Source organism: Indicator indicator, chromosome 4 (assembly GCF_027791375.1).
Source record: "Indicator indicator isolate 239-I01 chromosome 4, UM_Iind_1.1, whole genome shotgun sequence".
NCBI lineage: Eukaryota > Metazoa > Chordata > Aves > Piciformes > Indicatoridae > Indicator > Indicator indicator.
The window spans coordinates 3,530,649-3,545,661 of record NC_072013.1 but is presented as its reverse complement, the minus strand read 5'-3'; the positions used below and the strand labels follow the sequence as shown (position 1 = coordinate 3,545,661).

Below are 15,013 nucleotides of genomic sequence, written 5' to 3'. Positions count from 1 at the left end.
TCCTAACCCTTGCAGTGCTTGGTTTTTTGGATAGTTTCCAAAGAGAGGCAGGCAGGTGAAAAGAGTCAAAAAACAAGATGAAACTTGAAAATACTTTTTCAAACAAAGCTGGTGTGGACAGAATGAACAGATGGTGAAAGATATGAAAACACTCTGCCTGAATTCGAAGTTGTTCAGACACAAATAAGAATAAGTCCAGAAGTTATAGAGCTGTGATAGCCTGGCATTGCAACCCAGAAAATGAGACCTGTAGAGTGGGAGAATGTGTTGGCCTGGGCACAGCGCTATGGTGAAGTAGCTGCAGATACGCAGCTGGTTGGTTTTAAGCCAGCTTTGAGCACACAGAGGAATAAGACATAGCTGTGTCTTTTTTATAGACATGTTTGAGTATGGCAGAATAAACACAATTCAAGCAAAAAGCCATCGTACTGCTTTTGTACTACAAAGAGGGAAAGCTACAAGTGTGATGCTAAAGGGTTCTTGCAATGAGTATAAAACCCTTCCCAGTACCTCCACTTGGCTGTGCTAATCCAGGAGGAGAGGATTTATCTTCATCTTCAGTTTATGATTCAATGAATGGTAGCAAGGAACATTAATTGCAATGTTTGCCAAGATAGCATGTTACAAATCTGTGTTTTGGATTTCAAAGTGATGCACCTGCACAGCCTACTTCTAAAGCCCTTTTTGGCAAGGAACATACAACTTGCATAGCTCTCTGCTTCTCACACTTTCTGTCTTTATAATGTTCTGTATTCTAATGGGCGACTTAGACACTGGGACGCAAAAGGGCCTGGGTGGGTAACTAATAGGTTTGGGTTTCAAACTCAGTTTTGGAGTTCTCTCTTCCAGGAACAATCTGTTAACCATCAACACATGCTGTTTATTTAGGGTGTGATGCAAAAGGGACAGATTGCTTTAAATGGGTTTAATGAATTGTTAGTTAACTGAAGGAGTTTTTATTATTGTTTAATTATGGCTTTTTAGTATGCTTCAAAAGACAGAGATAATGCCAAAAGCTCTATAAACTCCAGGATATTTACTGGTCTGTTCTACTTCCTGCCTGTTTCCACATGACACTGGGAATTTCTTCTGCCTTTGTTGACATGCTGACAACTTTTCTTCCTGTAATCTGCAGGAGACTGACAACTACTGCTGTGGGGGCAATCCTTCACTTAGGCAGGCTAAAATCCTTATGCAAGTGTGGAATTGCAGTGAAGGAAAATGCGATTTGAGCTGCATAATTAGAGGATAAAATGTTATTTGTCAACCAATAGAGAATAAAGAAACCTAACTTTATCTAATGTCTTACCGCTAGTGGAAACGGAGGTTTTTTAAGTTCAGTTTCAATAAAGAGAAGATAATATAAAGCTGAAATTCTTAAATTAGCTGCTTTTATTGTAGTTAGGACTTTGGTTAATCTTTTTAATTTATCACTTAGTACAGGGCAATTACCCACCATATGGAAATAAGCTCAGCTTATTGTATTAGTGAGAGAGGTTTGCAGTGTGCAGGCTGAAATGGCACCATACACACTGTGTTATCAGTTGGTGCAATAGTGCCAACAGCTCTATCGAGAGCTCTGGGTAAATTTCAGATAGTGACCTCTTGATCCTTCTTATCAGTTCAGTGGTAGGTAGAGAAGCTTTCCTGGGGAAGCTTGAATCACAATGATTAGTGCTGTTCTTTCTTTAATTGAGACGGCCTGATTGATAGGATAAAACTCTATGGATTTATTTCAATCATTTGATGTGGCAAATCATCAATTACCATTATCTAAATTAACAGAGGCTTACACAAAGGCAGAAGAAGTAAATTCATTTATGGATTACCTCAAGTACAGTACACACTTGGCTCAATAGATGTAATTTTCAACCTGGTAACCTAACCTGCTGCATATAGGTGCCTTAGGTTTCCACATGGAGAAAATTATTATCCTTCATTATTTGCTCATACAATGTGCTTTCAGCAGGTTCTGCTGGAAGTTAAAGCACAAGAAAGGAGTATTGGAGATTTAAAAATAGAGGAAGCTGATGCCATTCACCTTCCATAGTGATAGAAAATTATCAAATAGTCATGTATTTTGTGTGAGGTTGTCTGACTTTTGCCAGTTTCTAGTGGAAAGAAATTTTTTTCACTGTAGAGAAGCAGCTAGCCCACTTCAAAAAGCACACAAATAGTTTACTGACATCCTAATGATAGCTTCAGCTGAAAAAAATGAAGGAAACTTGGTCACCTTTCTAGAAAATGTCTCTTCCAATGTAATACATTTTCAGGAATCACTAGGAAACTTTTATAACCCAAGCTGTATCTGTTCTGTGGACTTAGTATTCAGTCAGTTTAGCACTCTGCACCAGTACTGTTGGCACTGCAATTTGATCAAGTCCTATTGCAAATCAAGTCATCTCCACACCACGCATGCTTTCTTAAAGCAAATAGCTGTTTCCAAAGTACAAAAAATTATTTCAATTCTTGCTGAATTGCTGGTCCTCAATGATGCAAACATTTTAAACAAGATTCTTCTCTCATTCTTCATTTATACATGAAGTAAAAAAACTATCCAGCTCTTGTGTTTTCCTCCATTCCCTTTTCTTCTGCAAGAAGAACCAAAGTTGAATGTGTATTTTGATGTGGAACAGTTTGGCAAGAGGAAAAGGGCAGGTGTGGAATCCCAGGTACTGCAGCCACTGGATGGGGAAAAGTTTAAGATGGATTAAAGAGGAAAGTTTAATTCTGAAAATGGTGATTGTGTCTAAGACATTTTTTTGTCTCCACTAAGCATAGTGCACAAACACGAACCTAACTTTAAGTCTGTATCTAAAGGTCTTGCAATGAAGTACTGTACTTGTGTAGGACCCATTAACTTTGTTCAACTGATGCACTGGGAATGTTACTTTGTTCCATAGGTATTAAAGTCATAAGTTCTTAACTATGGTGCTACTACCTTCACCCGAATAGAGAAGGTGAAGTGGAAAATTCTTAAAATCAGACTTGCTTTTCTTTTTTCTTTTTTTTTTTTTCCTTTTAAGGAGTTACTGACTCTGAAGAAGTCATTATTATCAGCATTTTGAAGGACAAATGTAGCCTTAATGCAAACTGACAGCTTTAAGTATTCCCTCTGATAGCCAGATTCATCATTGCTGGCACGGCTAAATGCAAAGCATGTGTGCTTTTAGATTGCTGTAGTGGCTCTAGAAAACATACAAATTGTAATCTCAAGGTCAAAAATGAAACCCTGAACTTTTTATTTTCAGTGCTTTTCTTAGCAGACATTCACTTTGTATTAAAAATAATTAATTTAATACCCCTTTATTTTTTTCCTGAAAAAAAAGCTCCAGTAATCTCTAATAGCTCCCAATATCCAGGATGTACCTTTCAAACCATAGGCACATACAGCCACTTCTAGGGTGTGATATAATGCAGTTATTGAAAAGTATACACCAAAATGAAGATACAATAGAAAAATACAGTATTCTGCTGAATACAGAAAAAGAATTTGAGGGAAGAATACCATGTTCTGAACTGGGATCCGAGGAAGACATAATGTAAAATCCTTAACCAATTTTGAAAGTGCAGTAGAACTCTGCAGTTCTGTAGGTCCCTACTTTCAGCAAAATCCTGCCTAGATCACATGCATAGTCTGCATACAAAATCACAGAATCAGACTGGTTTGAGTTGGAAGGGGCCTTAAAGATCACATAGTTCCAATCCCCCTGCTACGGGCAGGGTCACCTCCTACTAGACCAGCTTGCTCAAGGCTCCATGCAACCTGGCTTTCAATACTACCAGGCTTAGAACCTCCACAACTTCTCTGGACAGCCTGTTCCAGCACCTCACCACACTCATGGGGAAGAATTTCTTCCTAATGTCCCTGCTATTCTTTGTGCTGTGCTGTGAAATTAATATGTACCAGTCATGAAGCATCTGAAATCTCAGAGAAAAATCAGATACAGAATAAATCAACTCCCTGAATGGGTCCCCAGATGTATTATCTGCAACACTGTTCCATCACTTTTAAAAGACACCTTAGTAAAGGAAAACTGAGGTGACCTGGTAGAAGCATAAAAGTGTGTTCACAGGAAGAAAATACCAAGTGCTAATGGGATCTTTAATCTGCAGAGGAATAAATAATGAAAACTAGGAACTAAAAGCTGAATCTGGAGACATTCCAATTAAAAATCAGATGCATTTTTAGTAGAAAGGGTGATTAATCATTTACACAAAAATATCAGAAGCAGCAGGGAGTTCTCTGTCTTCCTACCAAGAATTTTTAGGGACATATTTTTAGTGTCCTGAAGCACCTTCACTCTGGTTGCCTTTGGGAATATATTGTTTTAATGCAGGGATGGTTACGTACCTACTGTTCTCCTTTTGTACTAATTCAAGACCAGCTAAAAGTGATTGAATTGTGCTCCTACCATCACTCCATGCCATCAATTCATTACTATTTTGCAGGTGAAAATACTGTAGCAAATGAGAGACTCCCTCATAGCTCTATGTTAGCTTTGTGCCTCTCACTGCAGCATGATTATGTATCAAAAATTAAAGTTCCATTTCAAGTATAAAATATCAAAGCCAAGAGGACATTTAATGATATTCCTCAATAGATGATGCTTTGGAATAAGAGATGCTAGAGAACAGAGAAAGCATTTGTTACCTGATGACATACTGTTGATGATGGCTATTCCAACTTTATCTTCTGCATTATTTCCCACCTAGTTCTTTGACATAGTGTGGTCTCAGCTGCTGGAATCAGCTTGAATTTACTGTAAGCTGAAATGAGCAGTACCCATCAGGGTGACAAAAGATGTACCTGAACCTTTTGATGAAGCTGCAGATCTTTAACACATCCTGGACTTAGGTATTTTTTTCCTCTCACAGTTCAATGAACATCTACTTCAAGAGGCAGGGAGAGAGTGTAGCTGTTTACAAAGATGTGAGCAAAGCTGTTTCCCTCAGGCCAACACACATTTAAAAATCCATTTTAACACATGCACTTATACTATCTGTTTCTTACAGAAACACACAATCTCTCTGGTGAATCTTACTACTTGCTAATTCTTCTATCAAAATAGGAGATAAAAAAAGTCCACTTAGGGTTTTCTTACATTTGTTGCTTCCCATCACGATACCTAGGGCAATACATAGATGTGGGTCTTTCTTCAGTCATAGACAACTCGCAGAAATCGGGTGCCCACTGGACCACATTCTTGCTGGTCTCTTGAGTTCAAACCAGCCAAAGTCCATCTGAGAGGCTACTGCCCTAACTGTCTTAGGGCAAACCTTGCTTTTAACCAACAATCTCCTTCAAGCAGCTGTGTATATGTGTACTGTGGGTTGTATTTAGTAAGGTGGTGTCTTGTGACCACATCTGGTTAAAGGACGAAGACCAACAACTCTCTTGCATCCATGGCTACTCTTTTTTTCTGATGAGCAACTCTTTGGTTGGCCATGATTTAACTCAGTAATAGAGTCTCCTAAATGAACTGTTTTGGATAAATCAGAAAATGGACACAGAACATACTGCTGTGTGATGGTATTGCATTTATTTGCTGAAGAAGAGAAGCAGTGAGCAGAATTACTCTGATTGTTTCCTAACAGCTCCTTGGGGAGCCATCTAGATGTCCTATCACATTAAGAGGATTCTCTTATGAGCATGACAAGAATCAAGGTTAAACTCTGTCCTTGATCACACTTATTCTCTACCTCTTCCTTGGATATTCACACTCTGTTCTCAGTTGATATGGAGTCTGATGGAACTCAAGTCATGTGTACTCTTACTGAATAACCTCTACTAACTGCCTTGCAATGTCGTAGTGTATATGTGATGTAGAGGCATAATTGCTGACATACACGCAAAAATTGAGATTGTAAAGCTACTGCTGAAATGGCCAAAGAAGGTCATTTATTCCACTTACACGCACTCTGGTCTTTCACTGCAGACTCAGATTATGGTATTTGGCATATAGTATTTATATATTTTCAGAAATACATTACTGTGCTTGTAGGTGGTTTTCAACATTTTTTTGCAGATCATGTGCTTTATGTGGAAGCACCTGCTTCCTTTTGTAAGTGGAGACTGTTGCATTTTCCAAACTGAAATAATTGGGACCTCGTGAAAATAAAAACGTCTTCTTGGTCTAAGAAAACCTAAAGTTAAATCTTAATGAAATGCATTATAAATGATAACATATGTTAGCTTCTATGAACTGGCTTATGATAACTTTTCTTCAAAGTGATGCATTGTGCAAATTACTCCCTTTGTTATGAAAACAACCAAGATACTGACTACATAGCAGATTTTATGTGGCTGCTGAGTTCTTTGAGGTATAAGCTTCTCATGGAAAGTGTGTGTGGAGGATTGGTAGATCTGATTCAAATCTACCAAGTAAAAGAATCACCGGATTAAGGTAGTACATTTCTTCTGTCAGAACAGTTTCACTGTTGCCTTTCCATGAAGGACCACTGGTGATGAAGTGGGAGATGAGTTTAGCCCCAGGAGTGTGTTTTATACAGTTGTTTGAAAGGCTCTTCTTTACTCTTTACTGTTTTCTGGAAAGAAGTGATTTAGACTAGGTATCTAACCACTCCTTTTCCTTTGTGCCTTAGTTGGAAAGATAAATGGCTTTGAGAGTCTCTGAAGAAGCTATAAAGTTGATGGATCTTTTTGTTAGTGGAAAGGTTGAGCATTGCTAGCTAGTTCCAGGCACCGTGCAGGGGTACTGTACAGCTCTGCCAGGGCTGTCTGCTTGTCTGTGCTGTCCCAACCTGTGTTTGCCTGACAGTATTTCCAGTGTGCTTCATTTCTGACATGCAGTGCTCAGTGCTCTCCTTGATTGCTACGCAGTCCAAGTCTGGCATCTGTATCTTGAGTTGAAGTTTGTAGATTAGATAGTCCAGTACAGAAAACTGCAGCTTTGACTCTTCCAGTTCACAACCTCAGCTCCTGCAAGCACTTCTGTTGTTGCCTTCAGGATCTCTGCAGTCCTTGTCCAAAGCCTTTTGCTGCTGAAAATCAAATGTGACTTATGTTCTGCCTTCATCATTCCTCACAATGTGTTTTTGCCCTGGTGAGCACAGTTGCAAAAATTTGCTCTAAGCTAATCATCTGAGCACTGAATGATCCTGAAAAGCCCCCAAGCTGCACTGTGGCACTTCTGAAATAAATTTCTCAAGATCATTTAGTGGGTAAAGCTATTTACAATTTCACTTCACTCAGAAATAATTGCAGGAGAGAAAGAACCATAGATGGAGAAGAGAAATCCATTGTACTTATGTGCATGCATCATTATATATTTGCTTATGCACAGAACCACTCTTTCAGTAGGCTGAGGGAGATTGTGAGTTCTTTGTTCCCTTTTTGTTTAATAGACCCCTTTGTAATCTCTGCAGTTCCTGCAAGTGAATGTTTTGAAGCTAATCCTCACCTGAAAAAATCAGGGGACCATGACAGTAAACAACTCTTAGAAGGAATCAGTGGTACAAACTGTGGAATGAAGAGAAGGGTGCTGGTATCTGTGAGTTATATACCACAGCTGCAAGCCTAAAACATGATCAATATGGCCATTACACAGTTAGGTCCTGATCTCACAAGGCCCACTGCCAAACTCTGCTTAAGCACTCACCAGCTCCTGAGAGTTTCATATTGAGTGAATGAACGACAATAACAAAACCAAACACAATTACATTTGGACTTTCTTTGAGCTACTGGTTGTTAATATCTTTTGAGTGAAACTCTGTGATGCCTGTTTTGTACTAACAACTGTGGTATTTTGACTCAGAGCTGGATTCATACCTTAGGCTCCTGGGTAGGGTAATGAAACTGAAAGACTCTTAGGGGCATGTAGACTTGTACAAATGTTTGCTTTTACCTCAACTGTCCACATCAAGTGGGTGGGGTGAAGCTTAACTTTACCAAATGTACAGCAATTATAAATAGTCATCTACAGATTTACTAATCTCCAATTTAGTTCTTTATGCAAAAGCTACTCATTATTCATCTTGGTGCTTAAAATCAACACAGGATTTGAAAGTTCCATAGCAGCACCACTCAAAAGGTGTGATTATTGGGAGGGTACTTAGAAGATGACATAAGCCATATTCATTAGGGTATTTATCTTGAGATGGATGTGCCTTGTACAAGAGATATTTTAACACAGCAGTGAAAGTGCATATGTTAAAAATTAACTTGTTTGAATTGTACAGAGGCAGTTGTATTCAAATCTGGAGCTCAGTTTGAGTTATTCAGGTCTAAAGGTTTAACTTGGAATAAATTTTAGCTGATTATTCCCGAACTGCGCCTTCTAGGTTTTAGTCATATTATTTCACATGCTGGTTTATACATTATTTATGACAGGGAATCCACAACATTTTATAGATACAGTATCATTTGGGACATCTTTTCACTGCTTCTCAACCCACATCCTGGCAACAGCAATATCAATGGCTTGCAAGGAAAAGTGAGATTAGGTATGTGTATGTTTGTATCTTTCTTTTTAATGCAATTCTGTCACTGGAAATAAGGAGACTGAGGGAGAACTTTGTGATGAAACCATTCTTCCCAGAGAGCCAAGAAACATCCTATGTACCCTTTGTGCTCTACAGACCACAACTAGGGCATTTCTGCTTTGTGCCACAGATCTATTTTCTTTTTAGCTTTTTATGAAGATGACTTTGCTTTTATATTCATAATGTGCTGACAACATTACAGAAGGGCCTTGCATAACAAATGCATTCTCTTATACTGTGGTGTAGTGTAGTCCTTTACTCTTAAATACTCTTAAAACTACAGTGAGTGGAGCTGTGTCAGTCCAAAAGTGCAGAACAAAATCCAGATTCTAGTGTGGTCTGACATTGACATTTTGGGAATTTTATTGTATTTTAAGGTATACTTTGCAAAACTGGTTTTCTAAGTATTTAAGATTTCTGCATTATACTAAAGTATATACTACATGACTGTTACTCAAAAGTCCACAGCAACATTAAGTGGAAAGGTACATGTTCATCTGCTACATGAGCTAAATGAAAGTCTTTGTTAGTGTTAATTAGTTCTTAATATACAGTTGGATGTTCCTGATCGTATCCAGCTAATGGTCAGGTATTAAAATAAAAATGAAAATATCATAATAGGAAAAAGTAAAAACCAGTGCAGAAATAGAGTTTTCCTTTTCCTGCAATACATTCCCATATCACAAACAGTCTTCCAAGGTCAGAAGTTTTATTTATGTCTTTGAGTTTAAATAATCCATGGAATTTTCTTCTGTAAATTGGTCTAATGATATTTTCAGTTCATTTTATACTTGTGATACCCTGCAAAATGGGTATCACAACAGTATTTATGAATTGTGCGGGAAACAAACAAACAAACCCCTTTTCTTTTATATTTCATAAAGCTTTGGCTTACTAATCTGGTGTTTGTTTCTTATTGTGAAATTGTGACTAATTATTGCCTATTCATTTTCTCTGTGCCTTTCATGGCACTGTGTATTTCTCTTGTAAGTCTTTCTAATCATGTCTTCCAAGTTGAAGAATCTTAGTCAAATTTCCTTTTGCACATAAACCTTTTTTCCCATTTCTGTACCTTCTCCAGCTCTGTTGCATCTTTCTGAGGAGGATATGACTTCTACTAGGATGATTTTCTCTCTGCAGAAAGCACTACTCTGTATGTTTGAAATATATGCAGTTCAATGTACTGCTTATCAGTAAAAGGCAGCCAATTTCAAGCACCGATGGTTACCCTCTATTGCTCAAAAGCATACCTGAAGTGCACCTCTGTGCACACCTGATCAGCAGATAGAGACCTCAGCTCACATACTGATATGTGCAAACTACAGTCTGTCATGGCAGACTCTGCTTCGGGTTCCGTGATGCAGTTCAGAAAAGCTTACCCATACCTCACTACCCTCATTCAACACCTTTGAATTTCAGGGGACTTTGGATTGTGCCACAGCAGAGATTGAAGTGGACTTTGGTATTTTTTTTGTCCCTATCAGCACACCACTATTGGCTTTTGTCCAGGTAAAAGGAAAAAGAGGGAGTTTCCTAGGGCTTCACCAGCTCTATTCTCTGTTCTAACACTTACTCTTCTGAGATAACGGTACAAGGATCTGAAAGCTTTAGAGTTTTTCTAGAATAGCTAGGCTGTTGGGAATGTCAGCCTGCGTTTTTTACTAATTCATGTAGTGTTATGGAAGTTATACATATTTTTACAAAATAAATTAATAGCCTAGGATTTTAATCTTCTCCCCTTCCATGTGTGTACTAAGCCCTTCATTTTTCCTAATGAGATGACAGTACTTGGGCTCTTACATAAAAAATATTCTCTCAACCATAAGTCATCCTAGAAAAATTGAAGCAATACAGGGAAATGAAATGGCATTTCTCCAAGTCCCCATAAGAATTAAAAAAAATCCCTACTTAATATTTGAGTCTGGTGTAGGGAGGTACTGAGAAGAAAAAGAAAACCAAACAAAGGATTCCATAGAATTCTAGTGTACATTTAATGCATTGCCTTTATTTGTTACCTAAAATTAAATACCTACATATATTTAAGAAATAGTATATTTCTTAAGAAATATATTAAGAAATAATATAATAATATTAGGCTCAATGGTAGAATCGGGTTCATCAACTTGTGTAATACCTGGATTGATTTTTGTAAGTCAAAATGAGAAGTGCCTGCATTCAGTTACAGAGGCTTTTGCCCACATGTAACCCTGGCATGGCTGTTCTGTTATTCCAGTTTTACTGAACCAGAGTATATAGAAATTAAGTATCCTGGGATTCTTCCCCTGGATTGAAGTCACCTTCAGGGAAACCAGAATGGTTGCTATTCTTACAGAGCATAAAAGGGACTGACTAGCAAGACAACAATGTGCAAAACCATTTTGTCAGAATCTGAACGTTGTCCCACCCTTAGAGGAGTCACAGACACTATCTGCTGATGAGCATCAACTTGTAACAAGCGGAAAACGGTTTACATGAGAGTTCATATGTGACAGGCAAGCATCATGAGGAAATATTGTTGTTAGTCACAACACATTAGGAGAAAGATATTTTATTGTGATTATGAGCCATGGCTATTAAAACCTGTCATCCAGAAAACTTCAGTATAGTCTGTGGTACTTGCTTGGCCTTTTATGACAATATTGATTAAGCACTAATTATTTATAATTTAAATAACGCTATAAAGAGTGATTCTACAACTGATGAGAGCAGGAAAGTATCTCTCTAGAGACACGCCAAAAAGTGTATTTGTGTCTTGTATGCTGACTATCCATCACTCTTAATTTTAAATCATCACTTGCCAAATTGTCAGTAGATAGTGACTAGCAAGTCATGCTGTGATGATCATCTCTTGATTTTCATTATTAGAATAGCATAAAATAATTAGAAGATGGGCAGAAGAGCTGTGGTAAGATGATGAGGCCTTCTATTCCTCCCAGAAATTGTGGAAAGAATAGGGAAATGGTATTTTGAGTTAGGAAAATATTAAATTATACAACAGAAATTCTTCATGCAAAACGAATGCTTATTTGGCCAGTAATAATTTACACTAATTTACCACCACTAGCAGTATCTTGTGTATTTGAAGGTACAAGAATGAGTAGGAAGTTCATGCTAAAAATATTGTTATCAGGAAGCAATACAGTCTCTGAGATGCCTTTGCTATGCACAGTCCCTTGAGTTTTGGGTGTACAGGAAGAGGAATTCTCCACTCTGTAAGAAGCAATACTTGAGGAAATCCTGCCCACAACATCAGACTGTCTGTATCTGTTGCTCTGCTATTTTTTTTTTTAATTATACCCACTAATGTGGTATTTAGAATGGAATATATTCTTGTTTAGGTTGGGAATAAATTTGATATTTTAAAATTAAGCTGATAAGGAATAAGAACCTAATCTAGAGGTTCTAATTTGCAATTCAGCTCCTGAATTTTGTTCTATATCTACTCTTTCTGATAGCCTTACAGTAAAAAAAAGCCTATTAGATTTCTTTGAAATATGCCAGCCAGCATTGTGCAAGTAGGTGAAAGCACAGCACATGGAAATAATGGGACTTGCCTCAGGGAACAAACAGGAAGTTAATAACAAAAATATCCTGGTTTCTTGTGCATTACTTGAATTAGCCATGAGAGAAATAGAAACTAACAAAGAATTAAAACCATTTCAATAAAAATGCAGTACATGAAATAAAGATAATTATTATCGTGGAGTTAAATGCAGAGCATGGAATTCACTGGCAAAACAAAGTTGTCATTTACAGAAAAATATATTGATATTTCTCAAAATTATCTCAAATTCATAATTATTTAGCATTGGTACAACTCAATAAATGGTATTTCAGAAAATGAACCTGAAATATGAAAAAGGCATGAATTAGAGATAAAAAAGACGAAATAAAGCATGCCAAGCGTGGTGTGTAAGTACATATGGTGTGGACGATGATTTCATATGGTACTTCCCATATGGGAAGGTCTTGCACATTGTTTATCATGAATTCAGAAGTATAATCTCTAGGGTTTTAAGACTATTGGTAGAACTCTGCTTCTTAAGGCTGTAGCTCTTTAGAAGACTTCAGGAGCAATTTGTGAAGCTTTCAGTGAATTGTGTTGAGTCCTGTTACTTTCCACAGGATTTTATCCATTCCAGTTAAAATGACCAATAGACTAAGGCATCCACCATTTTCCTCTGAGAGACAATTTCATAGCTAGAGTGCTCACTATCAAGAAGATTTTTTTCTCTAATGATCCTTAATTTCCCTTTTATTGCTCCTCTATTTTTTTTCACAAACAAATAGAACTCCACAATTAACCATGTTTCCTTCACTGCGGAAATGTTTGCCATAGATTAGATCTCTTGCTGTCGACAGCAGGATTTTATTCTCCTAGGAGCAAACAAGGCACTTCTCCTTTGTTATAATTTAGATGCCTCAGAAGTCTTGATTACTGAAGTTTACACAAATTATCTCTCTTTCCTAGAGTATAAGAAAGGATAAGATTGGACCAGAGTGCTGGTCTTTAAATATGTAGCTCAGTATCCTAGCAGGCATAGGTCAGCAAGGAGAAATCATCCTTTTCATGCCAATTCCCAGAATATAATTAATACCAAGGTATTAGAAGGTTGAAGGGTTTGTGATACTGACATATGTTTGTGCTGATTTTCTGAACTGGGAACTGCAACATGTTTGTGCTTATTTTCTGAAGGGAACTGCAACAAGGATGATCTTTTCAGTCTAACATGATTTGAAACTGTTTGTTGCCCATATTCCGATAAGGAAGGTATCCTGGCCCAGGTTTATCTATGCTGATTTTGAAGTCAGTGGCTGTAGGAAATTATTGATACCATATTTCAGCATCTATCTTTTCAACATCTACTCTTTAGCAGATGGAAAAGTATAATGGATATTTGAGGTGCTGTATTGTAATGCATTGTCAACAGTCAGAACAGGGGATTTTAATGGGGATCATATGTCTTTTATATCATCTTGCAGTAAAAATGCATTATCTTTTCTCCTTTCTTCTCCCTCTTAATTTTTTTTTCTTACAGACTTGGTTTGACATATTTTCTTCTTTCCTCTGTATTTTTCACTCTTCTCACACCATCTTTGACATCTCCCCTTTTCTTCTTACGCATGGAATTTCTTTTTCCTTTTTTCATTTTCTTCTGTTTTAATATCTTTTTCTCCACAATCGTGGTCCAGCTCGGCAAAAATGTACTCTGTATTTTAGATGGTTTCAAAAGATAAATTTTGAAATATTCACTGTGGGGTGAAACTGTGCAGGAGTTTTGTGGAAATGGAAAACATTTAAATGAGAAAATGTAGAGCTGCATCTTGTGCTACAAGTTTCTGCTATGGTACCACTCTCTGTGTCCTGAGAGTGGTATTAAGTCAATCAAAGCTTGCATTATGTTATTGTCAGTGGGGCTAGAGTAGATTCTGGAATTGCAGAATTGGTATAATCACAGATTATTGGAAGATGTGTTCCCACATATGAGATACAGGAAAGTGATTTATGGCATCTTCTGATGAAATGTAAGGATTTGAAGAGGTTATTAGTACTTTCCTGAGAGCACATGAGAGGTAGATACAAATAGATGTGCAGTTTGTCTTCTAACTGGTAGATTTTATTTGCAGAGCCTGGCAATTTATTCTTCTAATTCTAGTTAATTGGTATATTGCTATCCTGAGTATAGTACATACAGCTGGATTTAACTATTATACCCATCATGATTGTGTATGGACACCTTATATGGGATATATCTTATAGTTATGTTCTGTAAACAAGGGGAGGGGAAGTTGCTCTGGATAGGCTTTAGCATTTTTCCTTATGTTGTCAGTGGAAAAGGTTTCTGATGAGTCCACTGTGAAAATAAAATTAATGTAATGTTCTTTCTGCAGTCACTGGCAATAGTCATTGCTGGAAAACAGGACAGTAATGAAATGAAATAGCATCCACAGTAAAAGATGAATAATAATTGATTACAACCTAGAAACGTGATTCTCATTTTATTCCAAGACCTTTTCCTGAAGTGTGATGGTGGTGTAGAAGATGTATAGAGGCACAGAATAAGAATCTGTTACAGTAAATGAGTAACATGGCCTTAGTCCAAATAAGCAGTTTGATGAATGCACCGTAAGACACAACAGCTAGTAGATATCCAGTAATATGCCTGTCCAGGCCTAGGTGCTAAAACTCCAGGCTCCAGTCTGTGTAGGGTTGTGGTGGGTGCTCTCTTCCCGTGCGACTTCATTCTGTCATTCTCTTTGATGATCAATCACTTCCTTCTTTCACATGCCAAGTATGCAGGTTTTGTAAATGTGGGTGGGAAATGCCATAGATTTGTGATGTTCATTCCAACCATCTCTCTGTCTTGCTCCTTGATGCTGTCTGCTTATGGAGTTATACAGAACTTGCCTATCCTGCAGTAGCAGCTTGCAGCATTGTTAATATTGTCTACGCTTTCTGGAGCTTGATTCCGGTGACATACTGAGTGAGCCCCACTCCCTCATGTAA

General features: G+C 37.5%; 1 protein-coding gene across 6 annotated transcripts in view; it reads left to right on the top strand.

Moving 5' to 3' along the window:
• Window positions 1–15,013, top strand: part of NRXN3 (neurexin 3) — a 909,976-nt gene that overhangs the window by 600,892 nt on the left and 294,071 nt on the right. The gene's annotated exons all lie outside the window — the stretch shown is intronic.